Below are 24,158 nucleotides of genomic sequence, written 5' to 3' on the forward strand. Positions count from 1 at the left end.
TCCGCCAGGGGGCAGCAAATCCGTTTTTTTTTAAATTTTTTTTTTTTTCATGTAGCGAGACGAGGTCTCGCTACATGATAGCCGCTGCTCAGCGGCATCCCCCCAGCCCCTCCGATCGCCGCCGGCGATCGGAGATCAAGAGATCCCGTTCAAAGAACGGGATCTCTTGGAGGGCTTCCCCCGTCGCTATGGCGACGGGCGGGATGACGTCACCGACGTCATCGACGTCGTGACGTCAAATGGGACTCCGATCCACCCCACGGCGCTGCCTGGCACTGATTGGCCAGGCAGCGCACGGGGTCTGAGGGGGGGGGGCGGCTGCGGCGCGACGGATAGCGGCGGATCGGCGGGTAGCGGCGGCGATCGGACACTGCACGCAGCTAGCAAAGTGCTAGCTGCGTGCAGCAAAAAAAAAATTATGCAAATCGGCCCAGCGGGGCCTGAGCGGTGCCTCCCGGCGGCTTACCCCGAGCTCAGCTCGGGCTTACCGCCAGGAGCCGATAATCAATTCAGGACCGAAGCCCGACGTCTTTTTTCTGGACAAAAAAGAACCCTGCTCCGGCCGGAGACTTAGAAGGACGGATAAACCCTTTGGCCAGGTTTTCCTTAATGTACTCTTGCATAGCAAGTTTTTCGGGTCTGGAGAGATTATACAAATGACCCCTAGGAGGCATACAACCTGGCCTTAACTCAATGGGGCAATCAAAACTCCGGTGTGGAGGAAGTTTGTCTGCCGACTTAGGACAAAATACATCAGAAAATTCTGCGTACTGTATAGGCACCCCCTTCACCCGAACCTTGGTGGCGCAAACAGAAACTTTCTCCAGACAATGATGATGACAAAAGGACGACCAGCTTAACAACTAGCCGGAAGCCCAGTCAATCTGAGGAGAATGTTTTTGCAACCAAGGCATTCCAAGAATTATGGTGGAGGTTGCCGTTCGCAGAACAAAAAACTGTAATTTTTCTCTGTGCAATACCCCCACATTACACAACAGTATAGGGGTCTGAGAGAGAGGCTGTTTACACTGCAGAGGAGAGTCATCTACGGCTGTAATCAATATCTGTTTGTCTAGGGAAAGTAGGGGAATCCCTAATTTCTTAACAAAATCATAATCAATAAAATTGGCTGCAGAGCCTGAGTCCACAAATGCCTGGGTGGACGAAACCTGACCCTCCCAGGTGATGGAACAGGGAAGGAGCAAGCAATTATTGCTTAGAGGTAAGAGTGGCTCGCCTAGGGTATTACCTCTAACTACACCTAGGCGGCAGCGTTTCCCAACTTCTTAGGGCAATTCTGTACTACATGACCCTCTTCTGTGCAGTATAGACAGAGCCTCTCTGACCGTCTTCAGTTCTTTTCCAACTGTGACAACTTGGAATGTCCGATCTGCATCGGTTCATCCAAGGGTGGGGAAGGTGAAGACGAGTCGTAGGAAACTGCCCTTACAGAATGTTTCCCACGAGTCTGCTTGTGATAGCGAATGCGGCGATCAAGCTTTACCGCCTATGCAATCGCTTCATCAACTGTTTTAGGCTCTGGATGACCTAACATTAAATCAGAGACTGGGTCCAACAATCCTGATAAGAAATAGTCTAACAGAGCATACTGTCCCCATCTAGCTGACACTGCCCATCTTCTAAATTCTGCGGCATAAGTTTCCACCGGGTTCCGTCCCTACCTGAGGATCTTAAGTTTCCGCTCGACAGTGACTGCGATATCTGGATCATCGTATATGGTAGCCATGGTCTTAAAAAACTCTTGAACTGATGACAATGCCTCATGCCCAGTGGGAAGACTGTATGCCCATGTCTGAGAATCCCCTGACAATAGGGTTTTAATAAAAGTTACCCTCTGCCTCTCAGTTCCTGATGAAACGGGTCTCATCTCAAAGTAAGAAAGGACCCGATTTCTGAAATTCTGAAAATCAGATTTATGCCCTGAAAACTTTTTCAGGTAGAGGCATACGAAGGTCAATAACTGGAGGGGACAGCACTGCTGCGGTCGTTGTCTGAAGGGCCTGCACCGCCCCAGACAGTTGGATGATTTGAGTCTGTTGGGTGTTGACCACCACGGTTAGATTGTTCACCGTGGTGGTCAGGGCCTCAACCTGACTACACAGTGCGTCCATAATATATGGTCTGCTGTTCTGTAACTATAGGTGTCAACAAGGTAACAGAATTCTGATTATATGGTGATCTGCAGTATCACCAATAATACAGATGCTATGCCTGATTATGTGGTGATCTGCAGAATCACCACATTTTTTTCATTTTTAATTAACAGTTCCACATATTTTTCATTTTTAATTAACAGTTCCTACTGCACCTGAGCATGTGTGAGGCTGGGTTGAAAATAGGATGAATGGAGACTTCACCTTATATTCAAATCTCCATCATCCAGAAATGAAAGAAGCACCTAGCATATCAGAATTGTAAACATGAACCAATTAACCATCAGATGCTCAATAAAAAAATAAATGCCCATCTCTAAAAACAAAACAAAAATAAAATAAATGGTGGTGTAAGGAAACGCGGAAAGGCCGCCGTCTCTCGTGGTGAGGCGGCTGTTTCCGCGTCCAGCATGGCGTCACAACGCGGAAAAAACGCTGCATGCCGCATAGGCAGTGCGGCGGAATCCGCATCGGTAACGGCGGAATCCGCATCGGTAACGGCGGAATCCGCATCATAGGCGGCTCCCGCACTACATACATTGCATGACAGTACTGGTGTGGCTGGGACTGATAGTCCACCAAGATTCAGACTTACACGCGCGCGAGCACAGAGGCAGAGTTTAAATAGCAGTTAGAAGGGAGTCGGCTGACCAGCTGGGTCAGCTGACAAATTCCACTGCTCTCATTGGACCAGCAATTAGGGAGGTCCTGGAAAGGTCCTAGAGTATATATACTGCTGGTTGTTCACTTGCTCTTTGTCTGGCGTGCGATCACACATGTGGGAGCACCCAGATCCGTAGTCAGATCCGCAAGTGTGCCGGGACCAGCTGGAGCTGTAATCCTACACTTAGCTAGATTCTGTTGATAGCTAAAGTACTAGTTTGATTGTGATTATCTGTTATGACTTTTGCCTGCCTTGACTACCCTTCTGAACTCTGATCTTGTACCTCGATAATTCTGATACTCTGTTGCCGATCTCCGGCTCGTTTCTGGACTCCGCCTCAGCCTCCTGATTCTGTACCTCGATATATCTGATACCCCGTTGCCGAACCCTGCCTGTACCTAGACTCCGCCTTTTGTCTCCTGATCTTGTACTTTATCTGTCCGTGTGTATATGACCTGGCTTGTCCGACCTCGAGAACCGACCTTACCGTTGGAGGCGGTTCCTTGCTCTGTTAGCGACCCTTCTCCTGAGGGTCACTTTCAGACATCCTTCCTACTGTCAGTCTGACTCCTCCCGTCTTGGAGAGCTCAGGTCTGCGGAAGGAATCTGTGTAGTACTCCTTGCTGCACTGAGGCCTAGTCCTCAAAGTGATACTGTTACACCAAACACTACACTCAACTCAGGTGAACAGAGGTTAGTTTGTATATCGGATTATCGGTGAGACTGCAGATCACTTATAATCTGGTATATATCTGTATTTCCGGTGATACTGCAGATCACCGGTAATCGGATACTCTTTGCGCCCACCGATCGTTACAGGCGGCTAGCAAAACCGGCTTAATTGTTATGGACATTTCTATGTATGTAAAAGCCCATGGTCATCCCTATATGGGAAAATCATAGATATCATGGACAAGCACTTTGGGAGAGAGGGCCATCTTTAATATCTCTCTCTTCTAGAGCCCCTTTTTATGGACCATGTGGGCTGGTATTGCTTAGGACTCAGATCCCAATCAGTGGTGCTCAGCAGAGCTCGAATATTCGAGTAGCTCGAATATTCGAGCTCTTTTTCAGCTATCCGAGCTCGGTATTCGAGCTCCGAATAGCTGTAGCTATTCGAATGGGCTATCCGAGTACACTCGAATAGCCCATTCACTATTCGAGCTATTCGAGCAAACGGCGCTATTCGAGCTCGGTACCGAGCTCGAATAGCGTCATAGCCCAGATTGATGTCCTTAGAGCCAATCAGAGGGCTCCCAGGCCCTCTGACGGCAGCCAATCACAGAGGGGGACCCTGGCCAGCCCCTACCCTATAAATAGCGGCCGCCATGTTCCGTTTCTCCATGCTTGCCTGAGACTTGTACAGAGAGAGAGTTGCTCCTTTGTGCTTTGGCTTAGCAAGTGCTCTATTGTGATCATTTACCTAGCGTTTTTGCTCACCTACACCTGCCATATACACCTATATTGTTGTTAGTTAGATAGACATTGTATTTTAGTTAGTAGCTTGTGTGTTACATTAGAGACAGGCAGCTGCTGCAAGCTTACAGGTTTAGGCCTCAGGGGGGCCTTGCCTCTGTGGGCAGCTGTCCTCTGTTTATTTCTCTCATCTATACCAGTATTTCTGCTGTCCTTTACTAATAGTATTGTAGTTATACTGTACTAGGAGTAGGACACTCACTGACTGTCACTGTTTATAGGCTACTAGCTAGCTCCTGCGTGTGTGCACTCACTCACTGTCTGTGTGTACACACACTCTATTTCCTTCTGATTACTGATAGATTATTGTTAGTTAGTTGTACTTACTGTTACTACTTACTCTTACTGTACTAGGAGTCTAGGACACTCAGTCAGACAGTCACTGTGTTCATAGGCTACTAGCTCCTGCGTGCGGTCACTCACTGTCTGAGTGTACACACACCACCCACACTCCATTTCCTTCTGATCGCTGATTGATTATTGTAATTAGTTAGTTCTACTTACTGTTACTACTTACTCTTACTGTACTAGGAGTCTAGGACACTCAGTCACTGTGTGTTCATAGGCTACTAGCTCCTGCGTGCGGTCACTCACTGTCTGAGTGTACACACACCACCCACACTCCATTTCCTTCTGATCGCTGATTGATTATTGTAATTAGTTAGTTCTACTTACTGTTACTACTTACTCTTACTGTACTAGGAGTCTAGGACACTCAGTCACTGTGTTCATAGGCTACTAGCTCCTGCGTGCGGGCACTCACTGTCTGAGTGTACACACACCACCCACACTCCATTTCCTTCTGATCGCTGATTGATTATTGTAATTAGTTAGTTCTACTTACTGTTACTACTTACTCTTACTGTACTAGGAGTCTAGGACACTCAGTCACTGTGTGTTCATAGGCTACTAGCTCCTGCGTGCGGTCACTCACTGTCTGAGTGTACACACACCACCCACACTCCATTTCCTTCTGATCGCTGATTGATTATTGTAATTAGTTAGTTCTACTTACTGTTACTACTTACTCTTACTGTACTAGGAGTCTAGGACACTCAGTCACTGTGTTCATAGGCTACTAGCTCCTGCGTGCGGTCACTCACTGTCTGAGTGTACACACACCACCCACACTCCATTTCCTTCTGATCGCTGATTGATTATTGTAATTAGTTAGTTCTACTTACTGTTACTACTTACTCTTACTGTACTAGGAGTCTAGGACACTCAGTCACTGTGTTCATAGGCTACTAGCTCCTGCGTGCGGGCACTCACTGTCTGAGTGTACACACACCACCCACACTCCATTTCCTTCTGATCGCTGATTGATTATTAGTTAGTTCTACTTACTGTTACTACTTACTCTTACTGTACTAGGAGTCTAGGACACTCAGTCACTGTGTTCATAGGCTACTAGCTCCTGCGTGCGGGCACTCACTGTCTGAGTGTACACACACCACCCACACTCCATTTCCTTCTGATCGCTGATTGATTATTAGTTAGTTCTACTTACTGTTACTACTTACTCTTACTGTACTAGGAGTCTAGGACACTCAGTCACTGTGTGTTCATAGGCTACTAGCTCCTGCGTGCGGTCACTCACTGTCTGAGTGTACACACACCACCCACACTCCATTTCCTTCTGATCGCTGATTGATTATTGTAATTAGTTAGTTCTACTTACTGTTACTACTTACTCTTACTGTACTAGGAGTCTAGGACACTCAGTCACTGTGTTCATAGGCTACTAGCTCCTGCGTGCGGGCACTCACTGTCTGAGTGTACACACACCACCCACACTCCATTTCCTTCTGATCGCTGATTGATTATTAGTTAGTTCTACTTACTGTTACTACTTACTCTTACTGTACTAGGAGTCTAGGACACTCAGTCACTGTGTTCATAGGCTACTAGCTCCTGCGTGCGGTCACTCACTGTCTGAGTGTACACACACCACCCACACTCCATTTCCTTCTGATCGCTGATTGATTATTGTAATTAGTTAGTTCTACTTACTGTTACTACTTACTCTTACTGTACTAGGAGTCTAGGACACTCAGTCACTGTGTTCATAGGCTACTAGCTCCTGCGTGCGGGCACTCACTGTCTGAGTGTACACACACCACCCACACTCCATTTCCTTCTGATCGCTGATTGATTATTAGTTAGTTCTACTTACTGTTACTACTTACTCTTACTGTACTAGGAGTCTAGGACACTCAGTCACTGTGTTCATAGGCTACTAGCTCCTGCGTGCGGTCACTCACTGTCTGAGTGTACACACACCACCCACACTCCATTTCCTTCTGATCGCTGATTGATTATTGTAATTAGTTAGTTCTACTTACTGTTACTACTTACTCTTACTGTACTAGGAGTCTAGGACACTCAGTCATTGTGTTCATAGGCTACTAGCTCCTGCGTGCGGGCACTCACTGTCTGAGTGTACACACACCACCCACACTCCATTTCCTTCTGATCGCTGATTGATTATTAGTTAGTTCTACTTACTGTTACTACTTACTCTTACTGTACTAGGAGTCTAGGACACTCAGTCACTGTGTGTTCATAGGCTACTAGCTCCTGCGTGCGGTCACTCACTGTCTGAGTGTACACACACCACCCACACTCCATTTCCTTCTGATCGCTGATTGATTATTGTAATTAGTTAGTTCTACTTACTGTTACTACTTACTCTTACTGTACTAGGAGTCTAGGACACTCAGTCACTGTGTTCATAGGCTACTAGCTCCTGCGTGCGGGCACTCACTGTCTGAGTGTACACACACTAAATTTACTTGTGATTACTACTGATTATTGTAACTGCTAGTTGTACTTCCTGACTGTTACTACTTACTTACTGTACTAGGGGACACTCACTCAGTCACCTCACCAACCAACCCACTCCATTAAAGTACCCCACTTTTCACCCGCCCTTTTAAAAAACTTTTGTCTATACGCCCAAAACATTGAAGATGTCTGGAAGTGGCAGCCAGCGCGGTTTGGGCAAGGGGAAGGGCAGCAAGGGAATCAGGAGGAGAGGGAGCAGCATTGTGGCAAGCCGCGGCCGCGGGCGCGCCACCATGCACAGTTCCGCAGCAGCAGCAGCAGCGTCAGTGGCTAACATTCCTCCCATAGCCACTGGCCGTGGACGCCTTGGGCGCCGCCCAGCAGGAGCATCTGCAACTCACGCTGCAGAGACACAGCAGCAGCAGCGTGTAGCACCTGCTCCCATTTTCCTCCAGCCGGGTCGGAAACGTCCCATTGAGGAAAAGGATGCAGACACTGTGGTGCAACTCATGACGGAGGATGAGCAGCCCGCCATCAGCTCTGCATCCGAGGCCTCCACCCTCACCACCACCACCACCTCTGTTCGCAGCAGCCGCCCAGCAGGGTCTGGGGAGGAGGCCAGTTCACCGTCACTCGCCGACCTGTCATTCAGCAGTCTTTTGACCCCAGGCATCATGAGTAAATTGTCTGCTGTTGTTGGCGATCTTGAGGAGGAGATGCTGATGGGCACTTTGGGGGATGAGGGATTGGACAGCAAGACTGTGGCGACAGTCAAGCAGCCCATCCATGCATCAGGAGAGGAGTTTGGGGGGTCCTCATCCCAGCAGGACATGTTTCAGGAGGGGGAGGATGATGATGACCCGGTGACAGACAGAGACTGGGTGCCACCACCTCCAGGGGATGTCGTCCTCAGCAGCTCTGAGGAGGAGGAGGAGGATGCGCTTGTGGGCCTTGCAAGGAGGCGCATCATTGCAAGCATTGGCAGCGTCCCACACCCTGCTGGTGTCTCAGGCTCAGCAGCAGCAGCATCAGCCAGTACCACCACCAGCACCCAAGCCCCCCCCCCAACCACCACAGGGAGACAGGCAGCAGCGCTTCCATGCCGTAGGGGGATGTTTCTGTCACCAATCTGGCGCTTTTTCACCATGCCCACTGTGTACAGCAAGTACGCCACTTGCAACCACTGTCAGCGGAAGTTGAGCAGAGGTGCAGACCCCTTAAAGTTCAGCACCAGCTCGCTCATCAACCACCTTGCGGCTAAACATTTCCACCAGCATGAGGAGTTCCAGAGGCTGAAGGCATCTGGTGCTGGCAGTGGCACCACACCCATCACTGCACAGCCTTCAGCAGCAGCAGCAGCAACAGCAGCCACCCGCCCTCCTGCTCCTCCAGCAGCACCAGCAGGAGTGCGGAAACGCACTGCTCCTCCCCCCTCTGCAACTCCTGCCGCCGACACTGAGGCCTGTTCTGGCAGCCAGTCCTCAGTGGCCTCCTCTGCTGTGTCTGCTGATTCCCGTGTCAGCAAAAGGCCACGCCAGAGCCTTTTGAGCGAGTCCTTCCAGGGGGTGGTTAGGGCTCTGCCTCCCAGCAGCCGTCGCGTGCGGCAGCTGAACGGCTTGCTGGCACGGGCCATGTGCTCCCAACTCCTGCCGTACACGCTCGTGCAGGAGGGGAGCGACATTCGTGCGCTGCTTGCTTGCGCAGCCCCAGACTGGCAGCTCCCCAGCAGACACTTTTTCTCCCGCAAGGCCATTCCTGCACTGCACCGCTTTGTGATGGCCAATGTGGAGCGAGGGCTGGAGCACGCGGTTGGTGAAAGGGTCCACGTCACCATGGACTCCTGGAGCAGCCGCTTCGGGACAGGCCGCTACCTGTCCTTCACTGTCCACTGGGTCAGCTTGGTGGAAGGGGGTGAGGATGGGAGAGCAGCAGCGGGCACAGCAGCAGCAGCAACACAGTGGGTGGTGCCACCCCGCAGGCTCAGGGGAACTGCAGCAGGTTCCTCCGATCCTCTGCCATCCTCCGGCACACCTGGCCAAACCCCCCGCCTCAGCAGCAGCGTGAAGGCCCGCCACTGCCAAGCGCTGCTGCACTTGGTCAGCCTTGGGAAGACCAAGCTGACGGCAACCCATGTGTTGGCCAAACTCCAGGAGCAGGAGAGGATTTGGCTGATCCCCAGAGGCCTCAGAGTCGGAGAGGTGGTGGCCGACAATGGGGCCAATCTGGTTGCCGCAATACACAGGGGAAACCTGACCCACATCCCCTGTCTTGCCCACGTGCTGAACCTGGTGGTGCAGAAGTTCCTGCGCACCTACCAGGGGATGGGCGAACTGCTGGAAACGGCAAGGAATGTTGTGCGTCACTTCCGGCGCTCGGCTGCAGCCTGTGCGAGCCTGGAAGACGTGCAAAAGGAGCTGGATCTGCCACGCCATCGGCTGATCCTTGACGTTCCGACTCGCTGGAACTCCACCCTGGCGATGTTGGAGCGTCTGGTTGAACAGAGGCACGCTGTCAAACAGTACCTTGCCCTGGCCACTGTTTCCGCAGCTCTGAGAAGGGACAAGACCAGCAACTTCCCGTCCATCGTCCCCGATGATGACTGGAGGCACATGCAGCAGGTGTGCTTAGTGCTGGCTCCCTTCCTGCAGGCCACAAACATGGTGAGCAGGGACCATGCTATGGTCTGCGAGTGGGTGCCCCTGGTTTCTCTGCTGAACAGGGCCCTCGATGCTTTGCTGGAACAGGGAGCGGCAGCCTTGGACCAGCAGGAGCGGCAACCAGCTGCGCAGTCCACCTCTGAGGGGGAGGAGGAGGAGGACTTGGTGGAGGTCCCTGACCTGGCTGCTGATGAGGGGGATCAGCACAGCGCAGCTGAGTTGGTGCGGGGGTGGAGAGAGGATGAGGCGGCAGAGGAGGAGGATGAGGACAGCACTGACGTCGATGTGCCAGCAGACGTGGCCCGCCTCTTCCCAATGGCAGCGCACATGCTGACGTGCCTGCGCAGGGACCCCAGGGTGATCCAGATGAAGCAGAGGGAGGACATCTGGATCAGCATGATGTTGGACCCACGCCTCAAGGGGAAGTTGAGCCAGTTCCTGCCGCCTGCAGGAGGAGACCCAGCGCAACAAATAAGGAGCTTGCAGCAGGCCCTTGTTGAGCGCTTGGAGGAAGCCTTCCCCCAGCCTTCCACCCCCACTGTCCAGCAGCCAGCACAGAGGCAGCAGCAGGTGCCTGCATCCAGCAGCAGCAAGCGCCCCACAGACCTGCTGTCTCTCAGCCACGAGCTCTACAGGACTGTAGAGGCTCCGGCAGCAGTGACTAGAGAGGAGATGCATGCAGCAGCATCCTCCTCCGGTCACAGCCAGCGCCTGACCCGCATGGTGGCTGACTACATGGGGTCGTACAGCGGGCTTGACAGCGATGCCCCTGTTGATCCCATGGAGTATTGGGTCAAGCGCATGGAGATCTGGAGCGAGCTGGCGCAGTACGCCCTGGAAGTGCTGTCCTGCCCCCCTTCCAGCGTGCTGTCCGAGCGCTGCTTCAGTGCAGCTGGTGGCGTGGTCACCGAGAAACGCTCACGTCTGTCTCACAAGTCTGTGGACAGACTGACGTTTCTCAAGATGAACCAGGCGTGGGTGGAAGGCGAGTTCCTGGCCCCTGTTGTCGGCGAGAGGGGGACATGAACTGGCTGCCGGAACCATCGTTAATGTGCCTTACCACCCTTTACCACCTCCTGGCTCCTGCTCACTAAGCCAGCCTGGTTCACTTTGACTATTACGTCGCCTGCAGCCACACATTTTACACCTACAGTGGGCTGCTGTGTACTGCCCTTCTGCTGTCTGTCTGTGTTTCCCACTGCCAGGGTATACAGATGATTTACCTTCTGCTGCCACTCTGCCACCAGCTATTACGTCAAACAATGGCTATATTGGTTGCAAAACCAAAAACCAAAAAACCATAAAAAAAAAAAAAAGGTTTAATTTTTCTGAGGTGCCCGGGTTGAAAACTGTGTTGTCCCAGTTGTGTATTGGACACAATGTGGGCTGCACGACCGCTGTCTGGGACCTCCTGTTGTGTTTATTTACAGCCCTGGTATCACCGCTAGGTACCAGGGCTATTATGTCACGCTGCCTACCTGCTACCACACTCACACTGCTCCTCCATACCTCCTCCTGCTGCTGCTGCTGCTGCTGTCTGTCTGTGTTTCCCACTGCCAGGGTAAACAGATGATTTACCTACTGCTGCCACTCTGCCACCAGCTATTACGTCAAACAATAGCTGCTCGCCTACTCCTCCATTCCTCCTCCTGCTGCTGCTGTCTGTCTGTGTTTCCCACTGCCAGGGTACACAGATGATTTACCTTCTGCTGCCACTCTGCCACCAGCTATTACGTCAAACAATAGCTATATTGGTTGCAAAACCAAAAACCAAAAAACCATAAAAAAAAAAAAAAGGTTTAATTTTTCTGAGGTGCCCGGGTTGAAAACTGTGTTGTCCCAGTTGTGTATTGGACACAATGTGGGCTGCACGACCGCTGTCTGGGACCTCCTGTTGTGTTTATTTACAGCCCTGGTATCACCGCTAGGTACCAGGGCTATTATGTCACGCTGCCTACCTGCTGCCACACTCACACTGCTCCTCCATACCTCCTCCTGCTGCTGCTGCTGCTGTCTGTCTGTGTTTCCCACTGCCAGGGTACACAGATGATTTACCTTCTGCTGCCACTCTGCCACCAGCTATTACGTCAAACAATAGCTGCTCGCCTACTCCTCCATTCCTCCTCCTGCTGCTGCTGTCTGTCTGTGTTTCCCACTGCCAGGGTACACAGATGATTTACCTTCTGCTGCCACTCTGCCACCAGCTATTACGTCAAACAATGGCTATATTGGTTGCAAAACCAAAAACCAAAAAACCATAAAAAAAAAAAAAGGTTTAATTTTTCTGAGGTGCCCGGGTTGAAAACTGTGTTGTCCCAGTTGTGTATTGGACACAATGTGGGCTGCACGACCGCTGTCTGGGACCTCCTGTTGTGTTTATTTACAGCCCTGGTATCACCGCTAGGTACCAGGGCTATTATGTCACGCTGCCTACCTGCTGCCACACTCACACTGCTCCTCCATACCTCCTCCTGCTGCTGCTGCTGCTGCTGTCTGTCTGTGTTTCCCACTGCCAGGGTAAACAGATGATTTACCTACTGCTGCCACTCTGCCACCAGCTATTACGTCAAACAATAGCTGCTCGCCTACTCCTCCATTCCTCCTCCTGCTGCTGCTGTCTGTCTGTGTTTCCCACTGCCAGGGTACACAGATGATTTACCTTCTGCTGCCACTCTGCCACCAGCTATTACGTCAAACAATAGCTATATTGGTTGCAAAACCAAAAACCAAAAAACCATAAAAAAAAAAAAAAGGTTTAATTTTTCTGAGGTGCCCGGGTTGAAAACTGTGTTGTCCCAGTTGTGTATTGGACACAATGTGGGCTGCACGACCGCTGTCTGGGACCTCCTGTTGTGTTTATTTACAGCCCTGGTATCACCGCTAGGTACCAGGGCTATTATGTCACGCTGCCTACCTGCTGCCACACTCACACTGCTCCTCCATACCTCCTCCTGCTGCTGCTGCTGCTGTCTGTCTGTGTTTCCCACTGCCAGGGTACACAGATGATTTACCTTCTGCTGCCACTCTGCCACCAGCTATTACGTCAAACAATAGCTGCTCGCCTACTCCTCCATTCCTCCTCCTGCTGCTGCTGTCTGTCTGTGTTTCCCACTGCCAGGGTACACAGATGATTTACCTTCTGCTGCCACTCTGCCACCAGATATTACGTCAAACAATAGCTATATTGGTTGCAAAACCAAAAACCAAAAAACCATAAAAAAAAAAAAAAAGGTTTAATTTTTCTGAGGTGCCCGGGTTGAAAACTGTGTTGTCCCAGTTGTGTATTGGACACAATGTGGGCTGCACGACCGCTGTCTGGGACCTCCTGTTGTGTTTATTTACAGCCCTGGTATCACCGCTAGGTACCAGGGCTATTATGTCACGGCGAGCTGCCTGCCTCATTGACTGCCTGCTGCCACACACTCATCCTCCTCCTCCTGCTGCTGAATTTACCTCCTGCTGTCTTTGTGTTTCCACTGCCAGGGAGCACATACAATGGCGCTTCCAACATGCGTGCGCCCACCAGCTATTTGTTACGCTCAAAAATAGCTGCATTTCTTTAAAAAAAAATTGAAAAGAGAAATACGTGAAGAAGACGATATTGAAAAGGAAGGAGAAGATGAAGAAGAAGAAGAAGAAGAAGAAGAAGAAGAAGAAGATGAAGAAGAAGAAGATGAAGAAGAAGAAGATGAAGAAGAAGAAGAAGAAGAAGAAGAAGAAGAAGATGAAGAAGAAGAAGATGAAGAAGAAGAAGATGAAGAAGAAGAAGATGAAGAAGAAGAAGATGAAGAAGAAGAAGATGAAGAAGAAGAAGAAGATGAAGAAGAAGAAGAAGAAGAAGAAGAAGAAGAAGAAGAAGAAGAAGAAGAAGAAGAAGAAGAAGAAGAAGAAGATATAGAAGAAGACGATATAGAAGAAGATATAGAAGAAGACGATATAGAAGAAGATATAGAAGAAGACGATATAGAAGAAGACGATATAGAAGAAGACGATATAGAAGAAGAAGATATAGAAGAAGACGATATAGAAGAAGAAGAAGAAAGATAAAGAAGAAGAAGAACAAGTATATACAGTAACACTACTGAACAAAATTAAGGACACAACTTCTCTTTCCACATTTTCTTTTAAAGGAACATCCCCACATAATCACTTGCTGTTGTTACTTGGAAAAAAAGAGGTTTCTTGCATCATTCACCCTCAAAACAAGTGTTGGAAGCTATTTAAGGCCAATTCGAATAGTCAGCTCGAATAGTTAGCTCGAATACCGACTCGAATAGTGAGCTCGAAGTCCGAGGTCGAATCGAATAGTAAAAATTATTCGACTCGAATATTCGAATGACCTCGAATAATTTACTATTCGAATTCGACCAAACTCGAATTTTAAAAAGGGGTATTTGAGCACCACTAATCCCAATGGGGTCCAGGGCTCCAGGCTACAAAGTCAAGCTATACCAGCCTGCATTGGTGATGGTGACAAGGGGCTAAAGGGGCTTGGATTGGGGGACCTTTCTTGTCCATTTTCTCAATTTTCCTGTTGTAACTCTAAGATCAATTTGAAAAAAAAAAAACTACAGGGTCTTTTTTTTTTTTTTTTTACTTTTTTTTACTTGTTCCCACTATTCTCTCTAACATACCTAGCAAATCTGGTAAATATAGCATGTATGGGGCCTTTGCAATAAAATGCTAAAGTCTGTGCCATTGACTACAATGCAATTTGCAAAAATGTGTCCAAAGTCAACCCTCAATTTTGCAGAAATGTAAAATGCAAAGTAAACTAGGCCAGAAAATTTAGTGAAATTGGCCTTATTTGCACCAGAACAAACTTGAAATGTGTGCCCACTTATCCCTTTCTTGTGAGAAATTTCTAAAATGTGAACAAATGTAATCACAATGAAGCACTGTTTCTTGAGTGATGATATTTTTTAAAATGTACCAGTAAGGAAAAAGTGTATCTATGGGGTACTCACCTCAGCAAGGGGAGTCAGCACTGGGAACCCCTTGCGCAAGTGCAGTATCTCTGTCTAGAGATGGCCCGAACGGTTCGCCAGCGAACGGTTCCAGGCGAACTTTGGGTGGTTCGCCTTCGCCGGCGAAGGCGAACTTTCCCAGAAGTTCAGTTCGCCCTCATAATGCTCCATTAGGGTCAACTTTGACCCTCTACATCACAGTCAGCAGGCACATTGTAGCCAATCAGGCTACACTCCCCCCCCCCCTTATATAAGGCAGGCAGCACCGGCCATTACACTCACTCGTGTGCCTGCAGTAGTGAGAGAAGGGACAGCTGCTGGCAGACTCTCATAGGGAAAGATTAGTTAGGCTCTTGTAGGCTTGTTTGCTTGCTCCTGGCTGATTCTTATTGCTAAAATAGCACCCCACAACAGCTCTTTTGAGAGCTAATCTTGTTCTTGTGATCTATTTTTTTTCTGTGTGTCCCACTGACACTTGTGTTGCATTATAGACAGCCTTGATAATTCATACTGTGTGTGTGCCACTGCCAGGCCCAGCACATTCAGTGACTACCTGTGTGACAGGTGCACATTGTAATTCCCAGTACTGCATATACCTACCTGTTGTGTTTAGTGAACCCACCTCATCACTGCATATACCTACCTGTTGTGTTTAGTGAACCTCTCATCACTGCATATACCTACCTGTTGTGTTGAGTGCACTCAACTCATCACTGCATATACCTACCTGTTGTGTTCAGTGAACCCACCTCATCACTGCATATACCTATCTGTTGTGTTCAGTGAACCCACCTCATCACTGCATATACCTACCTGTTGTGTTCAGTGAACCCACCTCATCACTGCATATACCTACCTGTTGTGTTCAGTGAACCCACCTCATCACTGCATATACCTACCTGTTGTGTTGATTGCACCTACCTCATCACTGCATATACCTACCTGTTGTGTTCAGTGAACCCACCTCATCACTGCATATACCTACCTGTTGTGTTCAGTGCACCCACCTACCTATGTGAGTGCACGCAGTGTGATATACCACTCCGTGCATACCTGTTAACTGCACCTGTGTGACTGCACATTGTATTAGTAAAATAAGTGCATACCTTTCACTTCATCCCCCCCCCCCCCCCCCCCGATATGGACACAACGGACAAAACAGGTAGAGGTAGGGGCAGACCCAGAGGAAGGCCGCCCGGCAGGTCTGTGCGAGGTCGTGTTGATGTGATTTCATGCGGCCCTGGCCCAAAGTACAGTGCTCAGAAGAAGGCACGTCCCATCACCTCCCAAGATTGTCAGGACGTGGTTGACTATTTAACAGAGAACACCTCATCTTCCGCAGCCACCAGCGCTATGACTATCACCACTTCTGCTGCATTTGACAGTTCGCAGGAGTTATTTGGTGGGGAAATCACTGATGCACAGCCATTGTTGTTACAACCAGATGAAGGTGCTAAGCAAGTTACACCACCTCATATGTCTGAGTTAGGCGGCGACACGATGGTACTTCATCATCCTCCTCCTCCTCACATGTTACGTGTAAGGAGGAGGAGGATGATGAAGTACCTGCTGTTGGTGCAGTTTTGGAGTTGTCTGAGGCAAGCGAAGCTGGGCAGGATGATTATGATGATTATGATGATACGGATCCCACATCGGTTTCTAAGAGACAAGATGACCAAGGGGACAGTTCAGAGGGGGAGTCAGAGAGGAGTAGGAGGAGACGAGTTCCTGAAAGAAGCAGAGGGAGCTCGTCCTCAGAAACAGCTGGTGGCAGTGTCCGGCGCCATGTATCGCCACCTAGGGCCAGCCAGCCAACATGCCCTTCAATGTCAGCTGCTGAGGCCACCATAGTGCCATCACCCCAGGGGGGCACAGCAGTTTGGATTTTTTTTAGTTTGTCTGCCTCAGATCAGAGCAATGCCATCTATTCTCTCTGCCTCCAAAAATTGAGCCGTGGAAAGGCCAACACTTACGTAGGGACAAGTGCCTTACGAAGGCACCTGGAGAACAGGCACAAACTGCAATGGGAAGAGCACCTGAGCAAAAGCAGCACACAAAAGAAAAGCCACCCTCCTTCTCCTCTTCCTCCTTCAGGTGCAGCATCTTCAGCCGCTTTCTCCCTTGCACCTTCACAGCCACCCTCCTCCACTCCGCCTTTGCCCTTGAGCAGTTCTTGCTCCTCTGCCCACTGCAGCCAGGTGTCCGTGAAGGAAATCTTTGAGTGGAAGAAGCCAAATTCTGCCAGTCACCCCTTTGCCTGGCGTGTGACAGCTGGCGTGGTGGAACTGTTAGCTCGCCAGCTGTTACCATACAAGCTGGTGGACTCTGAGGCCTTCCGTGAATTTGTGGCCATTGGGACACCGCAGTGGAAGATACCAGGCCACAATTATTTCTCTAAAAAGGCGATACCCAAACTGTACTGTGGTGTCATCTCTGGTACACAGCGTTGGGTCAAGGGTCCACCTGACCATGGATGCCTGGTCTGCCAAGCACGGTCAGGGCCGCTACATTACTTACACAGCCCATTGGGTTAACCTGGTGAATGATGGCAAGCAGGGAGTACGTGGCTGTGCAGCGGACCAACTTGTGACACCTTCACGGCATGCAGGCAGGCCTCCTGCCACCTCCTCTCCTTCTCCTCCTACTCCTCCTGCTACTCCTGCTACATCCTCTTCGCTGTTGTCCTCCTCCTCCTCCTTGGCTGAGTGGCAGTTCAACTCTACTGGTGCTGCCATCTCCTCTCCAGCTACACAGCCCCATCTAACCAGAGCCTATGCTGCATGCCAGGTACGACGGTGTCACGCCATCTTAGACATGTCTTGCCTCAAAGCGGAGAGTCACACTGGACCAGCTCTCCTGGCTGCTCTTAACAAACAGGTGGATCACTGGCTGACCCCGCACCAGCTGGAGATCGGCAATGTGGTGTGTGACAACAGAAGAAATCTCCTTTCCGCTTTGAATTTGGGAAAGCTGACACATGTACCCTGCATGGCACATGTGCTGAATCTAGTCGTTCAAAGATTTGTGTCAAAGTACCCAGGCTTAGAGGACGTCCTGAAGCAGGCCAGGAAGTTGTGTGGGAATTTCAGGCGGTCTTACACGGCCATGGCACGCTTTGCGGAAATTCAGCGGAGAAACAACTTGCCGGTGAGACGCTTGATATGTGATAGCCTGACTTGCTGGAATTCGACCCTGGTCATGTTCTTTTGCCTGCTAGAACAGGAGAAAGCCGTCACCCAGTACCTGTACAATTACAGTAGAAGGACACAATCTGGGGAGATGGGGATGTTGTGGCCCAACAACTGGACACTGATGCGAAATGCATGCAGGCTCATGCAGCCGTTTGAGGAGGTGACAAACCTGGTGAGTTGCAGTGAAGGCACCATCGGCGACTTGATCCCCTACGCTTACTTCCTGGAGTGTGCCGTGCATAGAGTGGTGGATCAAGCTGTGGAGGAGCGAGAAGAGGAAAAGTTACAGCAGGAATAGTCGTGGGAGTCATTTTCATCAGAACCAGATGTTTCCTCAACACCTGCGGCAGCACAGAGGGGGGAGGAGGAGAAAGAGTCGTGTGGGGAAGAGGATGATGAGGAAGGTGTTTCTTTGGAGGAGGAGGCGGCGGCAGAAGAACAACCGCAGTAGGCATCGCAGGGGGCTTTTGCTGCTCGACATTCCCGTGGTATTGTTCGTGGCTGGGGGAGGAGGAGGACTTACCTGACGTCACTGAGGAAGAGCAAGAGGAGATGGATAGTATGTCTAGATCCAACTTTGTGCAGATGGCGTCTTTCATGCTGTCCAGCCTGTTGAGGGACCCCCGTATAAAAAACTCAAGGGGAATGACCTGTACTGGGTGGCAGTGCTGCTCGGATACCACTTTTCACTATCTGGAACTGATTCGGATCCGGATACCCAGATATCCGATTCGGGTTGGATATCTGGATCAAAAATTTTCCAATCCGAATCCGGGTCAGATATCCGACCTCAGTATCTGGGGTATCCGGGCGGATTCGGATATCTGGATCAAAAAAACGGAAGTGCCCTTTAAATTGCTTTTAAAAAGTTTTTTTTAGGGTCAAGGAGGCATGTAGCATCATTATTTTTTAAAGGGGAACACTAATTGATGATGTGGGGACTTCAAATCCCCCCCCCCCCCAAAAAAAAAAATAGGCTGTCAATTAACATCAGGCCTAGGTCCCAGACAGCGGTCGTGCAGCCCACATTGTGTCCAAAGTCCAACCGCACAACTGGGACATGATTTTTTTCAGCCAAGACACCTCCAAAAAATTATGCAGCAATTGAGTTTGGGTTAAATATAGGTGGTATCAGTGGCCTGTGGCACCCTGGCCTGGCGGTGGGAGCTGCACAAGCAGCAGGAGCAGGGCAATGCAGCAGCAGCAGGTGTAACATGTGCCAGGAGCATGCCGGGCGTGGCACGTGGCATTTGGCACTTAGCACGTGTCACTTGGCACGTGTCACTTGGCAAGTGCCACGTGACACTTGGCAAGTGCAACATGGCAAGTGCCAAGTGACACGTGCCAAGTGCAAAGTGACACTTGACAAGTGACATGTGCCAAATGACACGTGCCAAGTGACACGTGCCAAGTGACACGTTCCAAGTGCCAAATGACAGTCAGACAGCAGAGGAGAAGACACTAGTGCACACTAACTTTCACACTGCCACTGCTCACAGCACAGCAGTTCTGTAGTAAGCTAACACAGTAGTACTACTACTCTAACAACTACTAGCCCTGACTGTAGTACTGCAGTACTAACTAGTAACTACACAATTGCACAGTAATGCTATTCCCTAATCCCTAACCTAACCTGTACTGTAGCTAGCTAAGGCTAATAGCTGGCCAGCAGGCAGCAGTTGGCCTGGTCTGTGCACAGGACACACACAGACACAGACACATTAGCAGCTGCAGCAGGCATGCAGCACACACTCTGACTGTCTGTCACACAATGACATCAAGCTAATTAACAATTTAACATAGTGTAGTGATGATAGTGAAGGGGTTAATCACTGAACAGCTTTAGGTTATCACTGTATACAGCCCTTGCTAGGCCAGCACCACTGGAGCATATCTCTCAGTGTGCATTCAGCAATCCAGGACGATCTGTCTCATCATGGCAGCCCTCCTCATTCTACAGGGGGGCTGGCCAGTGTTCCTTTCTGTGATTGGGTGCCAGGGTTTAGGCTGGGAGCCCTCTGATTGGCTCAATGAGGTCAGGTGGGGCTGGCCAGGGTTCCCCTCTGTGATTGGTTGCTGGGGCTTCTGCTGGGAGCCCTCTGATTGGCTCCCAGCCTCTTACGGTATTTCAATGTATTTCAATGGTCAGATATCTGCGGATATCCGCGGTATCCGCGGATATCCGCATAGCCCAGCCAACTATCCGCAGATAGTTATCCGGATTTGCCCAGCTATCCGTGATCCGGATCAGAGGTCGGATAGCTGAAAAAGGTCGGATTATCCGGGTTACCTGGATATCCGGAATCCTGTTGAGCAGCAGCACTGCTGGGTGGCAATGCTACTAGACCCTTGGTATAGGCACAAAGTGGAGGACATGTTACCAATTCACCTGAAGGCAGAAAGGATGCAGCACATGCAGAACAAGCTGGCAACTATGCTTTACAATGCATTTAAGGGTGATGTCACAGCACAATGCAATAAAGGTACCATTGCCAGTAATCCTCCTACCATGTCCACGCAGGCAAAGACATGCGGACATTCTTTAGTCTAACTCCTCGTAGAGATGAGCGTAATGACCTAATTACGATTTCGCAAAATTTCGCGTAATTAGTGTAATTACGATTATGGCCGTAAGTACATAATCGTAATGAAGAAGGATTTCGCGAAATTTCGCGTAAGCGTAATTTTCGCGTAATTTTTGCATTACAATGGTTATTTGTTCATGCCGTAATTTCGCATTAAACGCTACCGTAATTTCGCGTTAAACCGTAACGCTCCGTATAATATAAAAAAGCCGCCGACTTTAAGGGTTAATAGCAAAGCCCCCTTAAATGCTAAGAGCCTCAAATTTGGAGAATATATTAAGGAGATCAGGAGGAATAAGAGGAAAATTTTTTTTTCAAAAAGACCTTATAGTTTTTGAGAAAATCGATGTTAAAGTTTCAAAGTAAAAATATATACATTTAAAAACCCGCCGACTTTAACGGTTAATAGCAAAGCCTGCTTAAAGTTTAGGAACACCAAATTCCTAGGGTATATTAAGGGGATCAGTGGGAATAAGAGGAAAATTTTTTTTTTCAAAAAGACCTTATAGTTTTTGAGAAAATCGATTTTTAAGTTTCAAGGGCAAAAATGTCTTTTAAATGCGGAAAATGTCAGTTTTTTTTGCACAGGTAACAATAGTGTATTATTTTCATAGATTCCCCCAAGTGGGAAGAGTTTTACTTACTTCGTTCTGAGTGTGGGAAATATAAAAAAAAACGACGTGGGGTCCCCCCTCCCAGACCTCTTTAACCCCTTGTCCCCCATGCAGGCTGGGATAGCCAGAATGCGGAGCACTGGCCACGTGGGGCTCCGCACCCTGACTATACCAGCCCGCATGGTCCATGGATTGGGGGGTCTCAGAAGGGGAGGGGCAGCCAAGCTTTCCCCTCCCCCTCCGAGCCCTTGTCCAATTCAAGGACAAGGGGCTCTTCTCCACCTCTGATGGGCGGTGGAGGTGGAGGCCGCGATTTCCTGGGTGGGGGGTTCATGGTGGAATCTGGGAGTCCCCTTTAAAAAGGGGTCCCCCAGATGCCCACCCCCCCTCCCAGGAGAAATGAGTACAGAGGTACTTGTACCCCTTACCCATTTCCTTTAAGAGTTAAAAGTAAATAAACACACAAACACATAGAAAAAGTATTTTAATTGAACAAAAAACATAACCACGAAAAAAGTCCTTTAATATTCTTAATTAACCATTAATACTTACCTGTCCCTTTAAATAAATGATCCCTCGAAATATCCTCGGAAATGTTCTATCAGTTACAATGTAACAAAGTTATTACAATGTAACAACTTTGTTACATTGTAACTACGCCGCACCCGACGTCACTGGGAGGGGGGGTGGGCATCTGGGGGACCCCTTTTTAAAGGGGACTCCCAGATTCCACCATGAACCCCCCACCCAGGAAATCGCGGCCTCCACCTCCACCGCCCATCGGAGGTGGAGAAGAGCCCCTTGTCCTTGGATTGGACAAGGGCTCGGAGGGGGAGGGGAAAGCTTGGCTGCCCCTCCCCTTCCGAGACCCCCCAATCCATGGACCATGCGGGCTGGTATAGTCAGGGTGCGGAGCCCCACGCGGCCGGTGCACCTTATTCTGGCTATCCCAGCCTGCATGGGGGACAAGGGGTTAAAGAGGTCTGGGAGGGGGGACCCCACGTCGTTTTTTTTTTATATTTCCCACACTCAGAACAAAGTAAGTAAAACTCTTCCCACTTGGGGGAATCTATGAAAATAATACACTATTGTTACCTGTGCAAAAAAAAATGACATTTTCCGCATTTAAAAGACATTTTTGCCCTTGAAACTTAAAGGGGAACTGAAGAGAGAGGTATATGGAGGCTGTCATGTTTATTTCCTTTTAGACAATACCAGTTGCCTGGCAGCCCTGCTGATCCTCTGCCTCTAATACTATTAGCCATAGCCCCTGAACAAGCATGCAGCAGATCAGGTGTTTCAGTGGTTCAGACTTATAAGTCTGATCTGACAAGACTAGCTGCATGCTTGTTTCTGGTTTTAATCAGATACTACTGCAGAGAAATAGACCAGCAGGGCTGCCAGGCAACTGGTATTGATTAAAAGGAAATAAACATGACAGCCTCCATATACCTCTCTCTTCAGTTCCCCGTTAAAAATCGATTTTCTCAAAAACTATAAGGTCTTTTTGAAAAAAATTTTTTTCCTCTTATTACCACTGATCCCCTTAATATACCCTAGGAATTTGGTGTTCCTAAACTTTAAGCAGGCTTTGCTATTAACCGTTAAAGTCGGCGAGTTTTTAAATGTATACATTTTTACTTTGAAACTTTAACATCGATTTTCTCAAAAACTATAAGGTCTTTTTGAAAAAAAATTTTTCCTCTTATTCCTCCTGATCTCCTTAATATATTCTCCAAATTTGAGGCTCTTAGCATTTAAGGGGGCTTTGCTATTAACCCTTAAAGTCGGCGGCTTTTTTATATTATACGGAGCGTTACGGTTTAACGCGAAATTACGGTAGCGTTTAATGCGAAATTACGGCATGAACGAAACGCGAAATTTCGCGTTGAAAATTACGCTTACGGTATTTTCAATTACGATTTTAATGGCAATTTCGCTACGCTAATTTCGCATCGTAATCGCAAATTTCGCATGCGTAATTATAGTAATGCGAAATTACGAAAATTTCCGCTCAACTCTAACTCCTCGCCTTAGTGCTTCCGGATCCACCCTCCACCAACGCCTGGACTGGCAGGTAGCTGACTACCTGGCCTTAAGTGTGGATGTAGACACTGTGAGCAGCGATGAACCTTTGGACTACTGGGTGCGCAGGCTTGACCTGTGGCCAGAGCTGTCCCAATTTGCCATCCAACTTCTGTCTTGCCCTGCCACAAGCGTCCTGTCAGAAAGGACCTTCAGCGCAGCTGGAGGCATTGTCACTGAGAAGAGAAGTCGCCTAAGAAACAAAAGTGTTCAGTACCTCACCTTTATCAAAATGAATGAGGCATGGATCCCGGATGGCTACTGCCCACCCAAAGAGTCAGTCCCCACACACAGCATCTCTGCCTGCACGCCTTGTGACTGGCTGCCTGCCCCAAGACTAAGTCGCTCCCCACACAGCACCTCTGCCCGCAGGCCGCTTGACTGTCTTCTCCGCCACCACCAACAGGGTCCAGGACTCCAGGCAGATTCCTGAACAGCAGCGGCCGCTATAATAATTTTTCTGGTGCGTGTACATGCCTGCCTAATTTTTCTGGCTGCACTGCGGGCGGCTGCAACAACAAAACAAAAGGCATGTACATATGCCCATTCCCCTTCATGATCATTACCTTGGCGCGGTGAAGGGGTTTGCGTATCACTATGAAGCAATTAACGCCGGCTATATGAGTGTCTCGGGGGTTGGCACACCAAAGATAATAAGGTCGTTGCTTCATTGTGGTCAGACCAAATTTGATCAGCTGGACAGTCACTGTTGTTCTATCATTGAGCTACCACAGCCCGGCGACCATATGGGCTTGAAAACCGCCACGGTCTGCACTCTGGACATGATGCGCACCAGTCCAGCACGGCTGTCACAACGCAAACAGCTGTTTGCGGTGCGTTACACAGTGAGTTTGGTGTGTCAGTGTGAAGTAGTACTCTAATTACACTCCCTGATTGATGTATACACATGCAAGATGTTTTAAAGCATGTTAGGCCTGCAGTTTAGCATTCAATGTGA

General features: G+C 49.2%; 1 protein-coding gene across 1 annotated transcript in view; it reads right to left on the minus strand.

The window, feature by feature from the left end:
- The window catches only part of LOC137525976 (guanylate-binding protein 6-like), a 155,487-nt gene that overhangs the window by 55,716 nt on the left and 75,613 nt on the right, over positions 1–24,158 (minus strand). The window lies entirely within an intron of this gene.

Source organism: Hyperolius riggenbachi, chromosome 7 (genome assembly GCF_040937935.1).
Source record: "Hyperolius riggenbachi isolate aHypRig1 chromosome 7, aHypRig1.pri, whole genome shotgun sequence".
Lineage (NCBI taxonomy): Eukaryota > Metazoa > Chordata > Amphibia > Anura > Hyperoliidae > Hyperolius > Hyperolius riggenbachi.